The following is a 19,995-nucleotide window of genomic DNA, read 5'->3' as shown; positions in this document are numbered from 1 at the left end:
GTGAAAGGATGTTTGGATATAGCAGACACGTGAAAAGGCTCTTGATGAAGGAGTATAAATCTGACCCCACAGACTGTGGGAGATGAGCCCTGAGCTTTGGTTTGCTCCACCTGTCCATTCTTCAGTAAGGACACTGCAGGTATTGGTTCGCCTTACATAGCGTGGTTGAGCTCAACCTGTGATAAAGCTGCCATGGAGAGAAGCTCGCCCCAGAACTGCTCATGAGGTTCCAGCAGCAGCTTGTCACCTCTGTGCCTGACCTCAGGTCGGTGGCCAGCCTGGTGGTTTCTTCGGGATTGAAGTACAGCTGCCTGGTGTCTGTTTTCTGAAAGATGCTCTCACATACATATTTATTATGGGCAGAGAAATAAACAACGCATGTCTAAGAAGGAAAGACCTTTTCCTTAGATGTACATTTGGACCCAGAAGACTCCCTCCCTTCGGTACAGGTAATCAGTCGCATCTTAAGGCAGGTGTACTTGTCTGAGTGAAGTCTGTTTGGTCCAGGAGAGGTAGGATGAAAAGGGGAAAGAAATAGACTGGAAGGGAAGGAGCCGCCCTGCCCTGCTCCCCGTGCTTTCACTACCAGGTACCCAAAGTGCCTCAGGGAGACAAGGGGCTGGGAAGAGCAGGAGACAGCACAGGCACAAAGGGTTAGTGTGTGAGTGAGTGCATTACCACAGGTTTTGCTTGGGCCTCCAGAGAGACCTTCATCCTTCCCAGTGTCTCTGCAGCATGTGCCTGCTACTGATGCTATTCCTGCCACTGAGCTGACCTGGTGACTAATAGAAATGCTAGATTTAAAGCATTTTGAAGAATCTGTTTTGTATCATTTACACTTTTCTCATGTTAATGAAAGGCTAAATAACTAGGCCACAGCATGAGGTGATCCCAGAAGATGGGAAGGGGTTGGTGTCAGGTGGTCAACAATTACCTTGGTTGTTGAGGTAGAGGCATGAAGCTACAGCACCAGCCCTTGTAATTAACAAGTGGAATAACTGTTGCTAAAGAACAACTACCTGGTGATGGGCCTTATGCTGACTTACAGGAACAAATCAGATCTGAAGGTGTGAATGAACAATGTTGTGTTGCCACTTTAAGAGCTTGGGGTCTGGTTGCAAAACCGGAGGGAAAAAAAATCTACCTCTTTACTAAAATAGGATTCTGGAGAATTCCTTTAGAGAATTCTTACAGAGGTTAAGTTCAGGTGTTTATAGAACCCTGTCAGACTTAGAAACTAGACAGTCATGGATAGAAATGTTGGCTTTTGGGGATGCAAACACAGAATGTAAGAGAGCAATTAGACCATTGAGAGCATGTAGAGCCCTATAGATGAATGCATAAGGGAGACCACTGGTATAGTTTCTCAGGAGTATAATGCAAATATCATAGGGCAAATGGTGGCTAGAGATATCAGCAATCAGAATGCTTGATGTTTTAACTGTACACAACTTGGTCATTTCCCAAGAAATTGTAAGGCCATAGGTTCCATAGTTCAAAATGACAGGTGCATTGATTCTAGAGAATACGGTAACCGTACCTAAGACCTTGCAGGTTCTGGTTACTATGATCTACAGAGGCTTCTAGGCCACTGCAGCCTTTGACATTGGTCAAAGGATTTGCCAGTCTGAGTCTGAACAAGGAAACCTCTTGCCATAGGGAACCAAACTGACCTGTGGATTGCTGTCTGTATGCAGGTGAGGCCAGGTACAAATCTTAATTAGTTACATGAGCCTGTGATTGGGCAGTGGGAAAAGAAGGCAGGGTGAAAGTTTAGAGAGAGGGGACAGAGAGGTGACCAGGAAGAGACAGGAGATGGAGGAAGGTGAACCTGATGCACATGGATCTGAGTCATCTTCATCTTCTCTGTGTCTTCTTTCTGTCTGTCTCTTCGGATAAAGGAGGACATAATTGTTAGGGTTTCGAATTTTGGCCTGTGCCCTGACAGAACACGCCAAGCCACCATGGTTCCATGTGAAGAGGTTAAATGAGAGAAGAGTAGAAGATCAGAAAGGCGGCTGGCCATGGACATATGGGGGGAGGGATGGGGAAGGGGGCATGAGCAGCAAAGAAAGAGGAAGAGAAGTAAGAGAGGGTAAGACAGGGCAAGCAGCCCCTTTTCTAGTGTCAGGCACAGCTGGCTATTGCCAGGCAACTGTGGGTAGTGCATACCTGGCTGTTCCCATGCAGCTGTGCTCTTGAGCTTAGACAGAATACCAACATTCTCCCATTTAGGTTTAATTAAAAAAGAGTAGACTCGATGGTGAAGCAGGAATTGGGTTGTAATGTCTGACTACTTTTGCTTGCTTTGCGGCGATGTGTCTCTAGAACCTAAAAAGATGGGTGTGGGGTTATTTGTTCAGTTTTCTGTCTCCATATTGTCCATGGTCTGTGGAACCAAGTATAGGTCAGAAGGAATAGGTCCAAGAAGCATCTGTGTCTGTGAGAGGAGATTAGAACATATGGGGGTCTCTTCTATGGAACTGTCCTGGGTGTAGTAATCGCCTGGACTTGGCAAGATTCTAAAACACATATATTATAGGCAGAGAATAAGATTAAGCACGTTTGGGAGAAAACTTTTTCTTAGATGTATATTTGAAACCCAGAGGACTCCCAGCTTTCGAATAGGCAGTAAGTGGGATCTTCAGGCAGATGCACTTATCTGAGTGCAGTCTATTTGGTCCATAAGGCGTAGGTCTGAGTGTTTCCTGTAGCTTATAAGTTTACCTTCTTTGAGATCTGCAGAGCAAAGGAGAAGCAAGAGTGTGCATGCACACACAACTGGGACACTGATGTGCACAGATGAGGCACTGTGCTTGGGTGGCAGAGTGAGCACGAAGTAGCAAAGTCCCGGACAAAAGAGAGAGCTTACTTGTACAAGGGTCTTCGTGGTCAGACACCTATGGGAACACAGGGCTCACACAGGGTTCCTGCAGAAAGGGGTCAGACCAGATTTTCACAGGCACAAACCAGGATCTACAACAAAGAAGGGAGAAGAGGGAGGCCTGGGCATGGGACAGACAGAGATACTGTTTTCTGTTTAGTGTAAATTACATCCCAGGACATGGGGACAGGCAGTGACGAACTAGAGACTCATGGGTGAGAATAGGGATTAATTTCCCTGACTTGTGCCGGGTCTAAATTTAGAGCCAGTGCTCCTAAGCCAGAGAACAGTCTATTCAGGCCCAGCCTGGCATTAAACTGTCTCAAAAGGAGAAAGAAGGTCTCACCCAAGGGAAAAGGTCCTAGAAGGGAAGGCTCCATGAAAGGATCTATCTCCAGAAGCAGCACGCGTACCTCTCCAAGCTCAAGCACTCTCTCCTGAAACCATGTGTTCACCACGGAAAGTCAAGCCCTGAGGTAAAGAAAGTGCACAGAGGTTGAGTAAGTATCGCTCACCAGCACATGCTTGAAGAGGGCACTCTCGTGGGTGGACAGCTAAGAACAGGGCATCATGGCGATGGGGAAGCCTGAGGAGTGGTGTAAGTCCTGAAGGCCCCCAGCAGCCAGCAGGAGGTGGTCTGATGTAGATGGTGAGGCAGAAGCTCTGATCGAATCCCTCTGATACTTGCAGAAGCCACAGAAGTTTTAATGACAGTGTCCATCCGCAGGATGCTCGTTGGAAGTCTCCGGTTATGTGCACAGAAATAGCATACACCTCCATTTTTCCTTGCCACAGCCAGTGTGAGTGAGTAGTCCATGGCAAGCAAGTGTGACTGGGCTCTGGGCCCAGAGTGGACTGCGGGCAGTGGGGCGATGTGGCAGGAGTGCATGGTTCCATCCATCTCGACTGATGCTCCGAGTTCCTGGCCTTAGGCATCCCAGGGCAGGCTGTGGACTGCCTTGGGGAGCAGAGGCATGGAGTGGGAAAGGCCTGTCCTCTACCCCTGAGTTGGTGGCAGGGTGGTGGGAGCATCAGGACATCTGAGCAAGGGAAAATCAAAATCCTCATGCAGGACATCCGAGTGAACAGCACCAATGTTAATGTACTGGTAACTCCCACTGGGAAGGCCTGCCTTATCTTTGCATAGCAACTGTGCTTAGTAGGCAAATTATGAAGTCTTTTTTTTTTTTTGAGATTTTTTTCATGTGAGTATACTGTCCCTGTCTTCAGACAACACCAGAAGAGGGCCTCAGATCCCATTACAACTGGTTGTGAGCCACCATGTGTTTTCTGGGATTTAAAGTCAAACTCTGGGAGAGCAGTCAGTGCTCTTAACCTCTGTGCAATACCTCCAGCCCTGTGTTTTTTGTCCCCAGATTCAAAGGGCTCAGAGGCAAGCTGGTGGCAGGAACCCCAGAGCAGTGATGTGTAGAGAAAGAGGCCAGGTTAGGGTTGGCAGAGGACAATCCCATAACTAAGAATGGTGGATGAAGAGGAAAGGCAGGAGGGGCTGGTAGCATTGGCCTTAGGCCTGGGCTTAGGAGGTAATGATTGTAAAACTACAGGCAACATCAAGGGGCCTGTCAGCCTGAGTCCCCAGAGCAAACAATTAACCTTTTCCTTCTGGTCAGTCTGGACGAATGAAGCATTATGTGTTTCTGATCTTAGACGTGTCTGCAAAAGAAAGTGTAGCTTTGGATCTGGGCACAGATCCCTCTTTCATTATCCCCAAAGAGGAAGATTGTAAGTTAACCACTGGTATGTATGGTCCCTTACCTTCAGGGACAGTGGGAATAATCTTGGGAAGAAGTGGATTCACTCCTCAATGACTTATGGTCTATCCCGGTTTAGTAGATGGGGATGGCAAGAAATAAATAAAACCTGCTAAAGGTGAGAAAGGAGATCGAATGGCTGAGTTATTTCCCTACATCAGGAGCAAGGGTGCTCCTGTGGAATGAAAAGGGGCTTTTGGGAGCACTAGGAAACGTGTGCTCTGGCAAACAAAGGTCTCTGATCAGAGACACCAGATTGTCCAAATATGTGTGTTGACATAGAAAGGCTGGTTGATCGTAGGAGCTGATGCTAGTATACTTTCCCAACATTCTTGGAATCCAGATTGGCCACTTCAGGTTTTGATGCAATTTATAGGAATTGACAAATTATTGGTAAAATATGGAAGCTGAAGTCAATGATGTCAATCTTTGGAGCTTTCGCTTGTTCCATGAGAAGCTGGCAGGGTTTGAGTGTGGCACCAAACTTAACATTTAGGTGACAAAATGCTTTGGAAGTGTCAACATCTAACTGCAAAACCAAATTTTCCTTTGGATGTGCTCTGGTGACTTTCTTCGATTTCATTGTTAAAAATCTAATGTGGACTCCATTAGTGGGGGTATAGTTGATTTGAGACACTGGTTTACAGGGATTTGCATAAGTAATGCTCTCTGGAGGCACCCAAGCCTCTCCAGCAACAGAATGTCACTCTTGCTTGCACAGTCAAGTACTCTCCCAGTTGCAGCTAGAGCTCTGCTGTCATTCCACTTGTCTGTGGAAGGGAGTTAGTGGGCAAGAGATTTTAGCCACCTCACAAGCTGCTTTTGAATGTCTTCCAGGTCTGCAACATAGAAAGCATCCTTATCAGGGGAAGACTGTTCCTCTTTTTTTTTTTTTTTTTTTTTTTGGTGTAGAATGTCCTTGGCAGTAAAGCCTTCATTGAGGATATGGCAATCAATCTTCTCCTTAGTAAAGCTGCTCATGGTTCTCGATATGCCTACAGAAAATAGCCCTGGGTCACAGCTGGTCAGACCGATGGTGAGGACACCATCCAAACCCTGAGGATCATCTGGCCATTTGTAGAAGCTGATCCCAGGGGCACCAAGCTTCTGCCTAGGGTGGCTGTTGGTGATGTCTGCAGGGACTGACCCTCAGTGTTCTTGCTATTGGTGAAAATGGAACAACACCACCCAAGAGAGGTTATTGAAAATACTGAGGAACTTGGTCAACCAATGTAAGGAGGTGTTGACAGGGGAAGGGAGCCTGTAACAGTATGAAGGGGATGTGGTTATGCTTATGCATCTACAGAGAGGGAAAAATGGCTATGAATAGAAGCCTATAAAGATAGATCTGATTAGGAGAAACCTCTTGTGAGCTGAGACAGTGTCTTTCCAAAGCAAACATCCCAGGTGACTCACAGACTGTGTCAGTTACTGGTTTCTCCTAACTGTGCATGCAGATCAACTTCAAAAGGGCTAGCACAGAAACTAGAGAGACAGATTGGGCAACAAATGCTACAGCTACCTTTTCTCAAACTAACCATTTATTTCTCCTTGGGGCCCATTCAGGAATTCTTCACCCCAATTCAGCAGGAAGCAGTTTTCTGAAGATCGTCGCCCTAGTCCCTTAAGGTGGGGGTGGATAGGTTTGGTCATTTGATGTGATACAATTGTTATCTAGGACGAAAGGTTATTATTGGTTATGACCAGAGATTGATAAACATTTAAAGTCATTTTATTGGAATTACTGTATAATAGAAATTTAAGGTATTTTTGTTTGATTATGTTCTTAGAAATTTCAGATTTCTGTTTTTACCATTACTTCTGGAAAGCAATTGAAGTTTTTGTTTGCATTGTATTTTGATGGAAATTTTCAATTGTTTTGAAGTATTGTATATTGATAGAAACCTGAGGTGTTTTTTTTAAGTATTGTATATTGATAGAAAGGTAAGGTTTTGTTAATCATTTGACTTTACTATACAAGTGGCATTAATAGAAAGTGTGATGGTTCTTAAAATAATTTCCAATGTGTATAGATTGCTAATGATAGTGAATAGGACAATTCTTAAAGAAAAAGGGGTATATGAAGAGGAGACTTCTAGGTCTTTAAAAAGGTAATTTTGCCAAAGGATGTTTTGCTGGGGCACACAGGTGAAAGGATGTCTTGCTATAGCAAACGCATGTCATAGACTTTTCCTGAAGCAGACACAGGTGAAAGGATGTTTGGATATAGCAGACACATGAAAGGGCTCCTGATGAAGGAGCATAAATCTGACCCCACAGACTGTGGGAGATGAGCACTGAGCTTTGGTTTGCTCCACCTCGCCATTCTTCAGTAAAGACACTCCATGCAATTGTTCCCCTTACATAGCGTTGGTGAGCTCAACTCGTGATAAAGCTGCCATGGAGAGAAGCTCGCCCCAGAACTGCTTATGAGTTTCCTGCAGCAGCTTGTCACTTCTGTGGCCTGACCTTAGGTCAGTGGCCAGCCTGGTGGTTTCTTCATGATTGAAGTATATCTGCCTGGTGTCTGCTTCCTGAATGGACTGGACTGTGGCTGCTCGTTCGTGCCTGTTTTCTGCCTGCCTAGAGGACTGGCCTGCAGCTGCTGAGTCCTGTTTGGTGTTTGCTCTGGAAGAGAACAGCTGCCCAAGGAGATGGAGCTCAATCCTAGAAAACTACTGCTGAGCAGGTCCACTTCCCCATATCCTAATAACTTTTCCCTTCCACTACCTCTGCTCTACTGTGGGCTAGAGGAGAGCATTAGAGGTTTCAAAGCATTTATGCCTACAGGTGGCACCCAAAGTGCCTTAGGCATAACAGGTAACTCTGCTTCTAATGTGGTAGAGGGAACTGTAGATGATGAGGGGTGAGCTATGTTCCTGAAGGAAATTGGTAAAATGGCAGCTACATTGGCTGGGTGTCCTCTGATAGTGTCCTGGAGGGGGTGTTTTGGATTCGCATATAGTCTTCACCCACTATTTTGAAAATTTGTAATAAAACCCAAAAACTTAAAAATTCACGCGATTCTCTTCTGCTAGAAAAGATTGCAGATTGGCTATGCACATAGAGTGTGTGACTAGAAGTGGAAATGCTTGGAAAGGAAAAAGAGCCAGGGGGAGAACAAGGCTTGGTGAATGAGACTGGGAATGTACCCCATGAAGGAGAGGGAAAGAAATAGAGTGGAAGGGAAAGTGCCGCCCTGCCCTGCTCCTGGAGCTTTCACACCAGGTGCCCAAATGCCTCAGGGAGACAAGGGGCTGGGAAGACCAGGAGGCAGCACAGGCACAAACTGGTAATGTATAAGTGAGTGCATTACCACAACTTTTGCTTGGGCCTCCAGAGGCACCTGCATCCGTCCCAGTGTCTCTGCAGCATGTGCCTGCTACTGATGCTATTCCTGCCACTGAGCTGACCTGGTGACTGATAGAAATGCTAGATTTAAAGCATTTTGAAGAATCTGTTGCTTTGTATCATTTACACTCTTCCTATGTTAATGAAACACTAAATAACTAGGCCACAGAATGAGGTGATCCCACAAGATTAGATGGAACGGGTTGATGTCAGCTGGTCAACAATGACAATGGTTTTCATGGTGGAGGCATGAAGATACAGAACCAGCCCTGTAATTAACAAGTGGAATAACTGTTACTGAAGACGAGCTGCTTGGTGATGGGCATCATGCTGTCTTAGGGGAATAAATCAGATCTGACGGTGAAATTGAACAATGGTGCATTGCAACGTTAGGAGCTTGGGATTTGGTTGCAGGATCTGGAGGAAATTTTCTTTTACTAAAATAGGATTCTGAAGAATCCTTTAGAGAATTCTTACAGAGGTTGAGTTCAACTGTGAATATAACCATATCAGACTTTAAAAACAGAAATTCATTGATAGAAATATGTCTTTGAGAATGCAAACACCAAATGTGAGAGAGCAGTTAGACCATTGAAAGCCATGTAGAGCCCCTATAGATGAATGGATAAGGGAAACCACTGGTATTGCTTGTCATGAGTATAATGCCAACATCATACAGCAAATGGTGGCTAGATTTATCAGCAATCAAAATGCTTGATGTTTTAATTGAGGTCCATTGGGTCATTTACAAAGACATTGTAAGGCCAAAGTATCCAGATTTCAAAATAACAAGTGCAATGATTGTAGCGAATATGGTAATCCTAGCTAAGAACAGGCAGGTTCTGGTTATTGTGAGCTACAGAGGATTCCAGGCTACTGCAGCCTCTGTGCAAAAGGCAGACATTGGTCAAAGGATTGGCAGTCTAAGAGCCACATGGATCTGCTTCATCTCCATCTTCTCTGCCCCTCTCTTCTCTGTCCTTCTCTCTTTGGAGGAAGATGGACATAATAATTGTTAGGGATTTGAATCTTGGCCTGTGCCTGGACAGAACATGCCAAGCCACCATGTTTCCACGTGGAGAACTTTAATGTTTAGAGTAGTAGAGCCAAAATGTTTGGGTGGAGCGTACCTGGCTGTTCCCATGTAGCTGTGCTCTTGGAGCTTAGACAGAACACCAACATTCCCCTGTTTTACTTTAATTAAAAAAAATCAGCAGCAAGAGTGAAGCAAGAATTGGGTTGAGGTGATCTGACTACTACTTCTTGCTTGCTCTGTGGTGACTTGTCTCTAGGGAACCTAGAAAAAATACTATGGGGTAGTTTGTACAGTCCTAGAGTTGGCTGTCTCCCTGTTGTCCAGGGTCTATGGAACTATCCGAGTATAGGTCAGAAGGAACAGGTCCAATAGTAGCAATGTGTCTGAGAGGAGATTGGAACATCTGGAGGTCTCTTCTCTGGGGCTGTCCTGGGTGTAGTAAGCACCTGGACTTGATGAGGTGCTGGAACATACATACTTATTATAGGCAGAGAATAAAATTAAGCATGTTGCAGGAGATAAGTAAACTTTTTCTTAAATGTAAATTTGAAAACCAGAGGATTCCCACCCTTTGGAATAGGTAGTAAGTGGAGATTTAGGCAGATGCACTTATCTGAGTGGAATCTATTTGGTCCATAAGAATAGGTCTGAGTGGGATTCCTGTAGCTCATAGGTTTCCATTCTTCAAGATCGGCAGAGCAAGGTATAAGCGGGAGTGCTCAAGTACTCGCAGTTGGGTCAGTGGTGTGGACAGCTGGGGCAATGTGTGCAGTTGGTATTGTTAGCACGCTGGAGCAAAGTCCTGGACAGAAAGAGAGCTGGCTTATACAAGGGTCTTCGGGTCCCAGAGACGCGGAAAATAGGCCTGATAGACAGGGTTCCTCCTAAACGGGGTCAGACCTGCTTTTCACAGGGCAGGAACCAGGAGCTACAGCAACAAGCATGGGAGAAGAGGGAGGCCTGGGAATGGGGCCAGACAGAGAATGGTTTCTGGTTAGTGTAAATTAGACCAAAACATCCCAGGAAATGGGGACAGGCATTGAAGACCTATAGACCCATGGGTGAGAATAGGGATTAATTGCCCCAACTTGTGCTCGGGCTAGATTTAGAGCTGGTGCTCTTGGGCCAGAGAGCAGTCTATCCAGGCCTAGGCTGACATTAATCCATCTCAAAGAGAGAAAGTCTCACTCAAGGAAAAGATCCTAGAAGGAGGCTCCATGAAAGGATCTATCCCCAGAGGTAGCACAGGTAGCTCCAAGCTCAAGAACGCTCTCCTGAAACCCTGTGTGTATACCCCGTGGAAAGTCAAGCTCTGAGGTAAAAAAAAAGCACACAGAGGTGGAGTAAGTACTGCTCACCTACATGTGCTTGAAGAGGGCGCTCTGCTTGGTGGGCAGCTAAAAGCAGGGCATCCTGGCCAAGGGGAGACCTGCTGGAGTGGTGTAAGTCCTGAGATCCCAGGCAGCCAGCAAGCATTGGTGGTTTGATTGGGTCGATGTTGTGGCAGCAGCTGCGATCAAATCACTGTGATGTTCACAGAAGTGGCAGCAGATGTAATGGCAGGGCCCAACAGCAGGACGCTTGGAGGCAATCTCCAGCCATGTGCACAGAAGTGGCATGCATCTCCATTCTTCCTTGCCAAGCCAGGGAGAGCACAGAGCCAATGGTGAGCAACTGCAGCTGTGCCCACAGACCAGTGTGAACTGTGGGCAATGCAGCAACGAGGTGTTAGTGCACAGGTTCCCTCCACCTCCACCAAGGTTCTGCAGAATAAGCTGGCAGTTGCAGCGGGCAGCAGAGGCATGTGTTGGGAAAGGCCTATCCTGTGCCTCAGGGTCAGTAGAGGGATGGTGGAAGAACCAGGCCATGTGGGCAGGGGGAAATCAAAATGCTCACCTGGGGGCATCCGAGTCAAGGCACCAATGTTAAGGTTCCTGGTTTGACCCAGGATTTCGGAACCAGTGTTTGGATTTTGAATCTTGCCCCATGCCTGGACAGAACACACCCAGCCACCATGGTTCCACATGGAGAACCTTAATGAGAGAGTAGCAGAGTGCATAGGCCACTGTCAGGCACATCTGTCTGTTGTCAGGCAACTGTGGGTTAGAGAATATCTGGCTGTCCTGAGGTACCTATGTTTATAAGCATGGGGAGAATACCAACAGTAATCATGTAAGGGCTCGGGAAAAGCAGGCTCTGCAGCCTTGGGAGGGTGGTCAGAGATACCTGGCAGGAGATGGTAGAACAAGCCTCAAGTTTAGAGCAGGAGGAGACCGAGATAATGAACTGGTAACTCCCTCCTGGAAGGCCTGCATTATCTTTGTCTAGAAATTGTGCCTGGTAGGCAAGTTATAAAATATTTTTTTTAAAGATTACTGCCTGTGAGTACGCTGTCAGGGATAAGAGGTGATAAGAGGGCATCACATCCATTACAGGTGGTTGTGAGTCACCTTTTTCTTGCTGGCAATTGAAGTCAGACCCCTGGAAGAGCAGTCAGTGCTCTTAACCCCTGAGCCATCTCTCCAGCCCTGTATCTCTTCTCCACAGTATCAAAGGTCTCAGGGGCAAGCTGGTGGCAAGAACCCACAAAGCAGTGGTGGAGAGAGAAAGAGGCCAGGTTAGGGTTGGCAGTGGCCAATCCCAGAACTCAGCATCGTGGAAGAAGAAGAAAGGCAGGAGGGGCTGGTAGCATTGATGCAGTCCTGGGCTGAGGTGGTGGTGATTGTAAAACTACAGGCAGCCCTGTAAGCTAGAGGCCCCTCAGCAAACAATGGAGTAATTTTCCTTTTTGTCAGTCAGGAGGTACCAAGCAGGCAAGAAAAGTAGGTGTTTCTGATCTTATCCATGGCTGCAGAGAAAGTGTAGCTTTGATCTGGCCATTGATCCCTCTTACATTATCCCCAAAAGTCACATGATATAAGTGGACCACTGGTGTCCATGGTCCCTTACCTTCAGGGACAGTGGGAATAATCTTGGGAAGAAGTGGATTCACTTCTCATGGACTCATGGTGTATCCAGGGGTAGTAGATGGGGATCCCAAGGAAGAAATAAAACCAGCTAAAGGGGAGGAAGGAGATAGAACTGCTCAGCTGTTTCCCTACAACAGGGGGAAGGCTGTTCCTGTGGCATGAACAGGGGCGTTTGGGAGCACTGGGAAACATGTGCTCTGGCACACAGGTCTATGATTATAGATATAGATTGTCCAAATATGGGTGTGTGCATAGAAGGGTTGGTACATACAGGAGCTGATGTTACTTTCCCAAAAGTCTTGGAATCCACATTGGCTACCTCAGGTTTTGATGCAATTTATGGGAGTTTGTTCTTTCAAATAGCATTGTGTCCAATTGATTGCCTGTGTAGGACCAGAAGGGCAAAAAGAGAAATTGAGACATTATGTGGCTGACATACACTTAAGCTTATATCGGGAAGGGTCGTTTTACAACAATTGAGTTCTCAAAATAGTAGCCCTGCAGTTCCAGGGACAGCAAATGAGGGAATTAGGGTGACATGGTAGTTACTCCTGGGGAAGGATTAATACAGGTAACAGAGCACAGGTTCTTTATAGCCTGGACTTCTTTACATCTTTGTTACCACGTCATAGCTTATGGTAACAATTGGCTTGAAAGATTGTTCTTCAAAATACCCTTGCATGAGAAAGACAGGGGAAGGTTTGCATTCTCCTTACCTAGTTCGAATAATAGTCATCCCCTAAAGAGAAAACTGCAAAGTTTGTCCAAAGGGAATGTTAAATAGTCCAACTTTGTCATATTTTTGTGTAACAACCATTCACAATTATTTGTAAGCAATTCCCTCCATCTCTCATTTACCATTTTACGGAAGACATTCTGTTGGCTGATTCTGATAAAGATGGGTTAGGGAACATGGTAAAACAAAAGATTCTACTATACTTGGGATTACAGCTTGCTCCAGAAAAAATAAAGGGGAGACCCACTAGTTATCTGGGTTATAAAGTCTAACAAACAATTCAACCACCAAAGATACAGATCTGTAGGGACCAGTTGGGTACCCTTCATGATTTTCCCCAGATGCTGGATGAGTAAATCTTCTGCCCTAGGCCTTCCTATGTGCATGATCATAAGGAATGCAGGTAAATGACCCATACACTCTCCACCATTCACAGAATACATGAAGCCTTGGTCATTGACTCCTCTTCATCATCAGAACAGGCTGCTCCTTCCACACTTTCACTGGGCAATGATGTCGACTGCAACTGTGAAAGCAGAGGAGACACAGTATCTGCCTGGCTCAGCTATGGTTCTCACTCCAGAGTCGGATGGCAAGTGCTCGTCCACAGCTGGGTGGATTACACTGTGTTCCCTTCAAATTTAAGCTTTGTATCTTCAGATCCAGGAGAGCCACCACCAATTTCAAGCAGATCCATGCTGAAACCATCTTCAGTTTCCATGTCAAAGACACAGCGGGTGTGTGATGCTGCCTGCATGAAGGTCTCAATGTCAGTACATCTACTGCCCTCATGGAAGCTGATGGTCTTTTGCCTGTTCCATGAGAAGCCTGCTGGTTTTAAGTGTGGCAACAAACTTGACATTGAGGCGACAAAAGGCTCTGGAAGTGTCAAGGTCCATATGTAAAACCAACTTTGCCTTTGGATGTGCTCTGGTGACTTTGATTAATTCAATTTCACTGACAAGGTCCTAATGTGGACTCCATTAGTGGCGGCATACTTGACTTGAGACACTTGTTTACACGGATTTGCATAGGTAAAGCTCTCTGGAGGCACCCAAGCCTCTACACCAACTGAATGCCACTCTTGCTTGCACAGTCAAATCCTCTCCCACTTGCAGCTAGAGCTCTGCTGTCGTTCCACTTGTCTGTGGAAGGGAGTCACAAGGCAAGAGCTTTTAGCCACCTCAGATGCTGCTTTAGAATCTCTTCGAGGTCTGATATATAGAAAGCTTCCTTATTGTCAGGGAAGAGTTCTTTTTCTTTTTTTTCTTTTTTTCTTTTGCTGTAGAATGTCCTTGGCAGTAAAGCCTTCCTCAAGAATATGGCAACCAAAGTTTTCCTTCGTAAAGCTGCTCATGGTTCTTGATATGCCTGCGGAAAACAGCACTGGGTCACTGTTGGACAGACCCAAGGTGAGGACTGCACCAGACCCTGAGGATCATCCAGCCATTTGCTGATGCTGATCCTAGGTGGCGCCATTCCTCTGGCTAGGGTGGCTGTTGGTGATGTCTGCAGGGTCTGTCCCTCAATATTCTTAATGTTGGTGAAAATGGAATAACATCTCGAAGAGGTTATTGAGAAACCTGAGTAACTAGGCCAAGCAATGCAAGGATGTGTTGACATGGGAAGGGAACCCAGTAATAGTATCCAGGGGATGTGTTTATGCTTCTGTATATACAGAATTGAAAACTATGGGTACGAACAGAACCTTTTACAGTTTAGATCTGACTAAGAGAAACCTCTTGTGAGCTGAGACAGTGTCTTCACCAAGCCCAGGTGACTCACAGACTGTGTCAGTTACTGATTCTCCTAACTGTGCATGCAAATCAACTTCAAAAGGGCTAGCACAGAAACTAGAAAGACAGATTGGGCAACCAATGCTACAGCTACCTTTTCTCAAACTAACCATTTTTTTCTCTTTGGGGCCCATACAGGAATTCCTCACCCCAATTCAGCAGGAAGCAGTTTTCTGAAGATCGTCGCCCTAGTCCCTTAACGTTGTGTGGATTGGTTTGGTCATTTGATGTGTTCTAATTGTTATCTAGGATGGAAGGTTATTATTGGTTATTATCAGAGATTGATAAATACTTAAAGTCATTATGTGGAGTTATTGTATATTAGAAATTTAAGGTATTTTTGTTTCATTATGTTTATAGAACTTTAAGATTTTTGGTTTATCATTACATATTGATAGCCATTTAAGTTTTTTTTAATTGTATTTTGATAGAAATGTTAAATTGTTTTGAAGTGTTCTATATTGATAGTAAGGTAAGTTTTTGTTAATGATTTTACTTTACTATGCATGTGGCATTTATTGAAAATGTGATGGTTCTTACAAAATTTCCATTGCATGTAGATTGCTCATGATAGGGAAAAGGACAGTTCTTAGAGAAAAACGGGTATATGAAGTGGACACTTCTAGGTATTTGGAAAGTTAATTTTGCCAAATGATTTGAGGCACACAGGTGAAAGGATGTCTTAGTAAAGCAAACACGTCATAGACTTTTCCTGAAGCAGACACAGGTGAAAGGATGTTTGGATATAGCAGACAGTGAAAGGGCTCCTGATGAAGGAGTATAAATCTGACCCCACAGACTGTGGGAGATGAGCCCTGAGCTTTGGTTTGCTCCACCTGGCCATTCTTCAGTAAGGACACTGCATGTATTGGTTCGCCTTACATAGCGTGGTTGAGCTCAACCTGTGATAAAGCTGCCATGGAGAGAAGCTCGCCCCAGAACTGCTCATGAGGTTCCTGCAGCAGCTTGTCACCTCTGTGCCCTGACCTCAGGTCGGTGGCCAGCCTGGTGGTTTCTTCGGGATTGAAGTACAGCTGCCTGGTGTCTGTTTTCTGAAAGATGCTCTCACATACATATTTATTATGGGCAGAGAAATAAACAACGCATGTCTAAGAAGGAAAGACCTTTTCCTTAGATGTACATTTGGACCCAGAAGACTCCCTCCCTTCGGTACAGGTAATCAGTCGCATCTTAAGGCAGGTGTACTTGTCTGAGTGAAGTCTGTTTGGTCCAGGAGAGGTAGGATGAAAAGGGGAAAGAAATAGACTGGAAGGGAAGGAGCCGCCCTGCCCTCCTCCCCATGCTTTCACTACCAGGTACCCAAAGTGCCTCAGGGAGACAAGGGGCTGGGAAGAGCAGGAGACAGCACAGGCACAAAGGGTTAGTGTGTGAGTGAGTGCATTACCACAGGTTTTGCTTGGGCCTCCAGAGAGACCTTCATCCTTCCCAGTGTCTCTGCAGCATGTGCCTGCTACTGATGCTATTCCTGCCACTGAGCTGACCTGGTGACTAATAGAAATGCTAGATTTAAAGCATTTTGAAGAATCTGTTGTTTTGTATCATTTACACTTTTCTCATGTTAATGAAAGGCTAAATAACTAGGCCACAGCATGAGGTGATCCCAGAAGATGGGAAGGGGTTGGTGTCAGGTGGTCAACAATTACCTTGGTTGTTGAGGTAGAGGCATGAAGCTACAGCACCAGCCCTTGTAATTAACAAGTGGAATAACTGTTGCTAAAGAACAACTACCTGGTGATGGGCCTTATGCTGACTTACAGGAACAAATCAGATCTGAAGGTGTGAATGAACAATGTTGTGTTGCCACTTTAAGAGCTTGGGGTCTGGTTGCAAAACCGGAGGGAAAAAAAATCTACCTCTTTACTAAAATAGGATTCTGGAGAATTCCTTTAGAGAATTCTTACAGAGGTTAAGTTCAGGTGTTTATAGAACCCTGTCAGACTTAGAAACTAGACAGTCATGGATAGAAATGTTGGCTTTTGGGGATGCAAACACAGAATGTAAGAGAGCAATTAGACCATTGAGAGCATGTAGAGCCCTATAGATGAATGCATAAGGGAGACCACTGGTATAGTTTCTCAGGAGTATAATGCAAATATCATAGGGCAAATGGTGGCTAGAGATATCAGCAATCAGAATGCTTGATGTTTTAACTGTACACAACTTGGTCATTTCCCAAGAAATTGTAAGGCCATAGGTTCCATAGTTCAAAATGACAGGTGCATTGATTCTAGAGAATACGGTAACCGTACCTAAGACCTTGCAGGTTCTGGTTACTATGATCTACAGAGGCTTCTAGGCCACTGCAGCCTTTGACATTGGTCAAAGGATTTGCCAGTCTGAGTCTGAACAAGGAAACCTCTTGCCATAGGGAACCAAACTGACCTGTGGATTGCTGTCTGTATGCAGGTGAGGCCAGGTACAAATCTTAATTAGTTACATGAGCCTGTGATTGGGCAGTGGGAAAAGAAGGCAGGGTGAAAGTTTAGAGAGAGGGGACAGAGAGGTGACCAGGAAGAGACAGGAGATGGAGGAAGGTGAACCTGATGCACATGGATCTGAGTCATCTTCATCTTCTCTGTGTCTTCTTTCTGTCTGTCTCTTCGGATAAAGGAGGACATAATTGTTAGGGTTTCGAATTTTGGCCTGTGCCCTGACAGAACACGCCAAGCCACCATGGTTCCATGTGAAGAGGTTAAATGAGAGAAGAGTAGAAGATCAGAAAGGCGGCTGGCCATGGACATATGGGGGGAGGGATGGGGAAGGGGGCATGAGCAGCAAAGAAAGAGGAAGAGAAGTAAGAGAGGGTAAGACAGGGCAAGCAGCCCCTTTTCTAGTGTCAGGCACAGCTGGCTATTGCCAGGCAACTGTGGGTAGTGCATACCTGGCTGTTCCCATGCAGCTGTGCTCTTGAGCTTAGACAGAATACCAACATTCTCCCATTTAGGTTTAATTAAAAAAGAGTAGACTCGATGGTGAAGCAGGAATTGGGTTGTAATGTCTGACTACTTTTGCTTGCTTTGCGGCGATGTGTCTCTAGAACCTAAAAAGATGGGTGTGGGGTTATTTGTTCAGTTTTCTGTCTCCATATTGTCCATGGTCTGTGGAACCAAGTATAGGTCAGAAGGAATAGGTCCAAGAAGCATCTGTGTCTGTGAGAGGAGATTAGAACATATGGGGGTCTCTTCTATGGAACTGTCCTGGGTGTAGTAATCGCCTGGACTTGGCAAGATTCTAAAACACATATATTATAGGCAGAGAATAAGATTAAGCACGTTTGGGAGAAAACTTTTTCTTAGATGTATATTTGAAACCCAGAGGACTCCCAGCTTTCGAATAGGCAGTAAGTGGGATCTTCAGGCAGATGCACTTATCTGAGTGCAGTCTATTTGGTCCATAAGGCGTAGGTCTGAGTGTTTCCTGTAGCTTATAAGTTTACCTTCTTTGAGATCTGCAGAGCAAAGGAGAAGCAAGAGTGTGCATGCACACACAACTGGGACACTGATGTGCACAGATGAGGCACTGTGCTTGGGTGGCAGAGTGAGCACGAAGTAGCAAAGTCCCGGACAAAAGAGAGAGCTTACTTGTACAAGGGTCTTCGTGGTCAGACACCTATGGGAACACAGGGCTCACACAGGGTTCCTGCAGAAAGGGGTCAGACCAGATTTTCACAGGCACAAACCAGGATCTACAACAAAGAAGGGAGAAGAGGGAGGCCTGGGCATGGGACAGACAGAGATACTGTTTTCTGTTTAGTGTAAATTACATCCCAGGACATGGGGACAGGCAGTGACGAACTAGAGACTCATGGGTGAGAATAGGGATTAATTTCCCTGACTTGTGCCGGGTCTAAATTTAGAGCCAGTGCTCCTAAGCCAGAGAACAGTCTATTCAGGCCCAGCCTGGCATTAAACTGTCTCAAAAGGAGAAAGAAGGTCTCACCCAAGGGAAAAGGTCCTAGAAGGGAAGGCTCCATGAAAGGATCTATCTCCAGAAGCAGCACGCGTACCTCTCCAAGCTCAAGCACTCTCTCCTGAAACCATGTGTTCACCACGGAAAGTCAAGCCCTGAGGTAAAGAAAGTGCACAGAGGTTGAGTAAGTATCGCTCACCAGCACATGCTTGAAGAGGGCACTCTCGTGGGTGGACAGCTAAGAACAGGGCATCATGGCGATGGGGAAGCCTGAGGAGTGGTGTAAGTCCTGAAGGCCCCCAGCAGCCAGCAGGAGGTGGTCTGATGTAGATGGTGAGGCAGAAGCTCTGATCGAATCCCTCTGATACTTGCAGAAGCCACAGAAGTTTTAATGACAGTGTCCATCCGCAGGATGCTCGTTGGAAGTCTCCGGTTATGTGCACAGAAATAGCATACACCTCCATTTTTCCTTGCCACAGCCAGTGTGAGTGAGTAGTCCATGGCAAGCAAGTGTGACTGGGCCCTGGGCCCAGAGTGGACTTCGGGCAGTGGGGCGATGTGGCAGGAGTGCATGGTCCCATCCATCTCGACTGATGCTCCGAGTTCCTGGCCTTAGGCATCCCAGGGCAGGCTGTGGACTGCCTTGGGGAGCAGAGGCATGGAGTGGGAAAGGCCTGTCCTCTACCCCTGAGTTGGTGGCAGGGTGGTGGGAGCATCAGGACATCTGAGCAAGGGAAAATCAAAATCCTCATGCAGGACATCCGAGTGAACAGCACCAATGTTAATGTACTGGTAACTCCCACTGGGAAGGCCTGCCTTATCTTTGCATAGCAACTGTGCTTAGTAGGCAAATTATGAAGTCTTTTTTTTTTTTTTTTGAGATTTTTTTCATGTGAGTATACTGTCCCTGTCTTCAGACAACACCAGAAGAGGGCCTCAGATCCCATTACAACTGGTTGTGAGCCACCATGTGTTTTCTGGGATTTAAAGTCAAACTCTGGGAGAGCAGTCAGTGCTCTTAACCTCTGTGCAATACCTCCAGCCCTGTGTTTTTTGTCCCCAGATTCAAAGGGCTCAGAGGCAAGCTGGTGGCAGGAACCCCAGAGCAGTGATGTGTAGAGAAAGAGGCCAGGTTAGGGTTGGCAGAGGACAATCCCATAACTAAGAATGGTGGATGAAGAGGAAAGGCAGGAGGGGCTGGTAGCATTGGCCTTAGGCCTGGGCTTAGGAGGTAATGATTGTAAAACTACAGGCAACATCAAGGGGCCTGTCAGCCTGAGTCCCCAGAGCAAACAATTAACCTTTTCCTTCTGGTCAGTCTGGACGAATGAAGCATTATGTGTTTCTGATCTTAGACGTGTCTGCAAAAGAAAGTGTAGCTTAGGATCTGGGCACAGATCCCTCTTTCATTATCCCCAAAGAGGAATGTTGTTAAGTTAAGGACTGGTGGGTGCGGTTCCTTCCCCTCAGGGACAGTGGGAGTAATCTTGGGAAGAAGTGGATTCACTGCTCAAGCACTCA

General features: G+C 45.9%; 2 pseudogenes; both read right to left on the bottom strand.

The window, feature by feature from the left end:
• Window positions 1-4,616: 4,616 nt before the first annotated feature.
• LOC134479445 (ornithine decarboxylase-like) lies at window positions 4,617-5,663 on the bottom strand (annotated as a pseudogene).
• A 7,451-nt stretch (window positions 5,664-13,114) lies between these two features.
• On the bottom strand, window positions 13,115-19,059 carry LOC134479155 (ornithine decarboxylase-like; annotated as a pseudogene).
• Between the last annotated feature and the right edge of the window lie 936 nt (window positions 19,060-19,995).

Source organism: Rattus norvegicus, chromosome 6 (assembly GCF_036323735.1).
Source record: "Rattus norvegicus strain BN/NHsdMcwi chromosome 6, GRCr8, whole genome shotgun sequence".
Taxonomy (NCBI): domain Eukaryota; kingdom Metazoa; phylum Chordata; class Mammalia; order Rodentia; family Muridae; genus Rattus; species Rattus norvegicus.
This window is presented reverse-complemented; position numbering and strand designations above follow the sequence as displayed.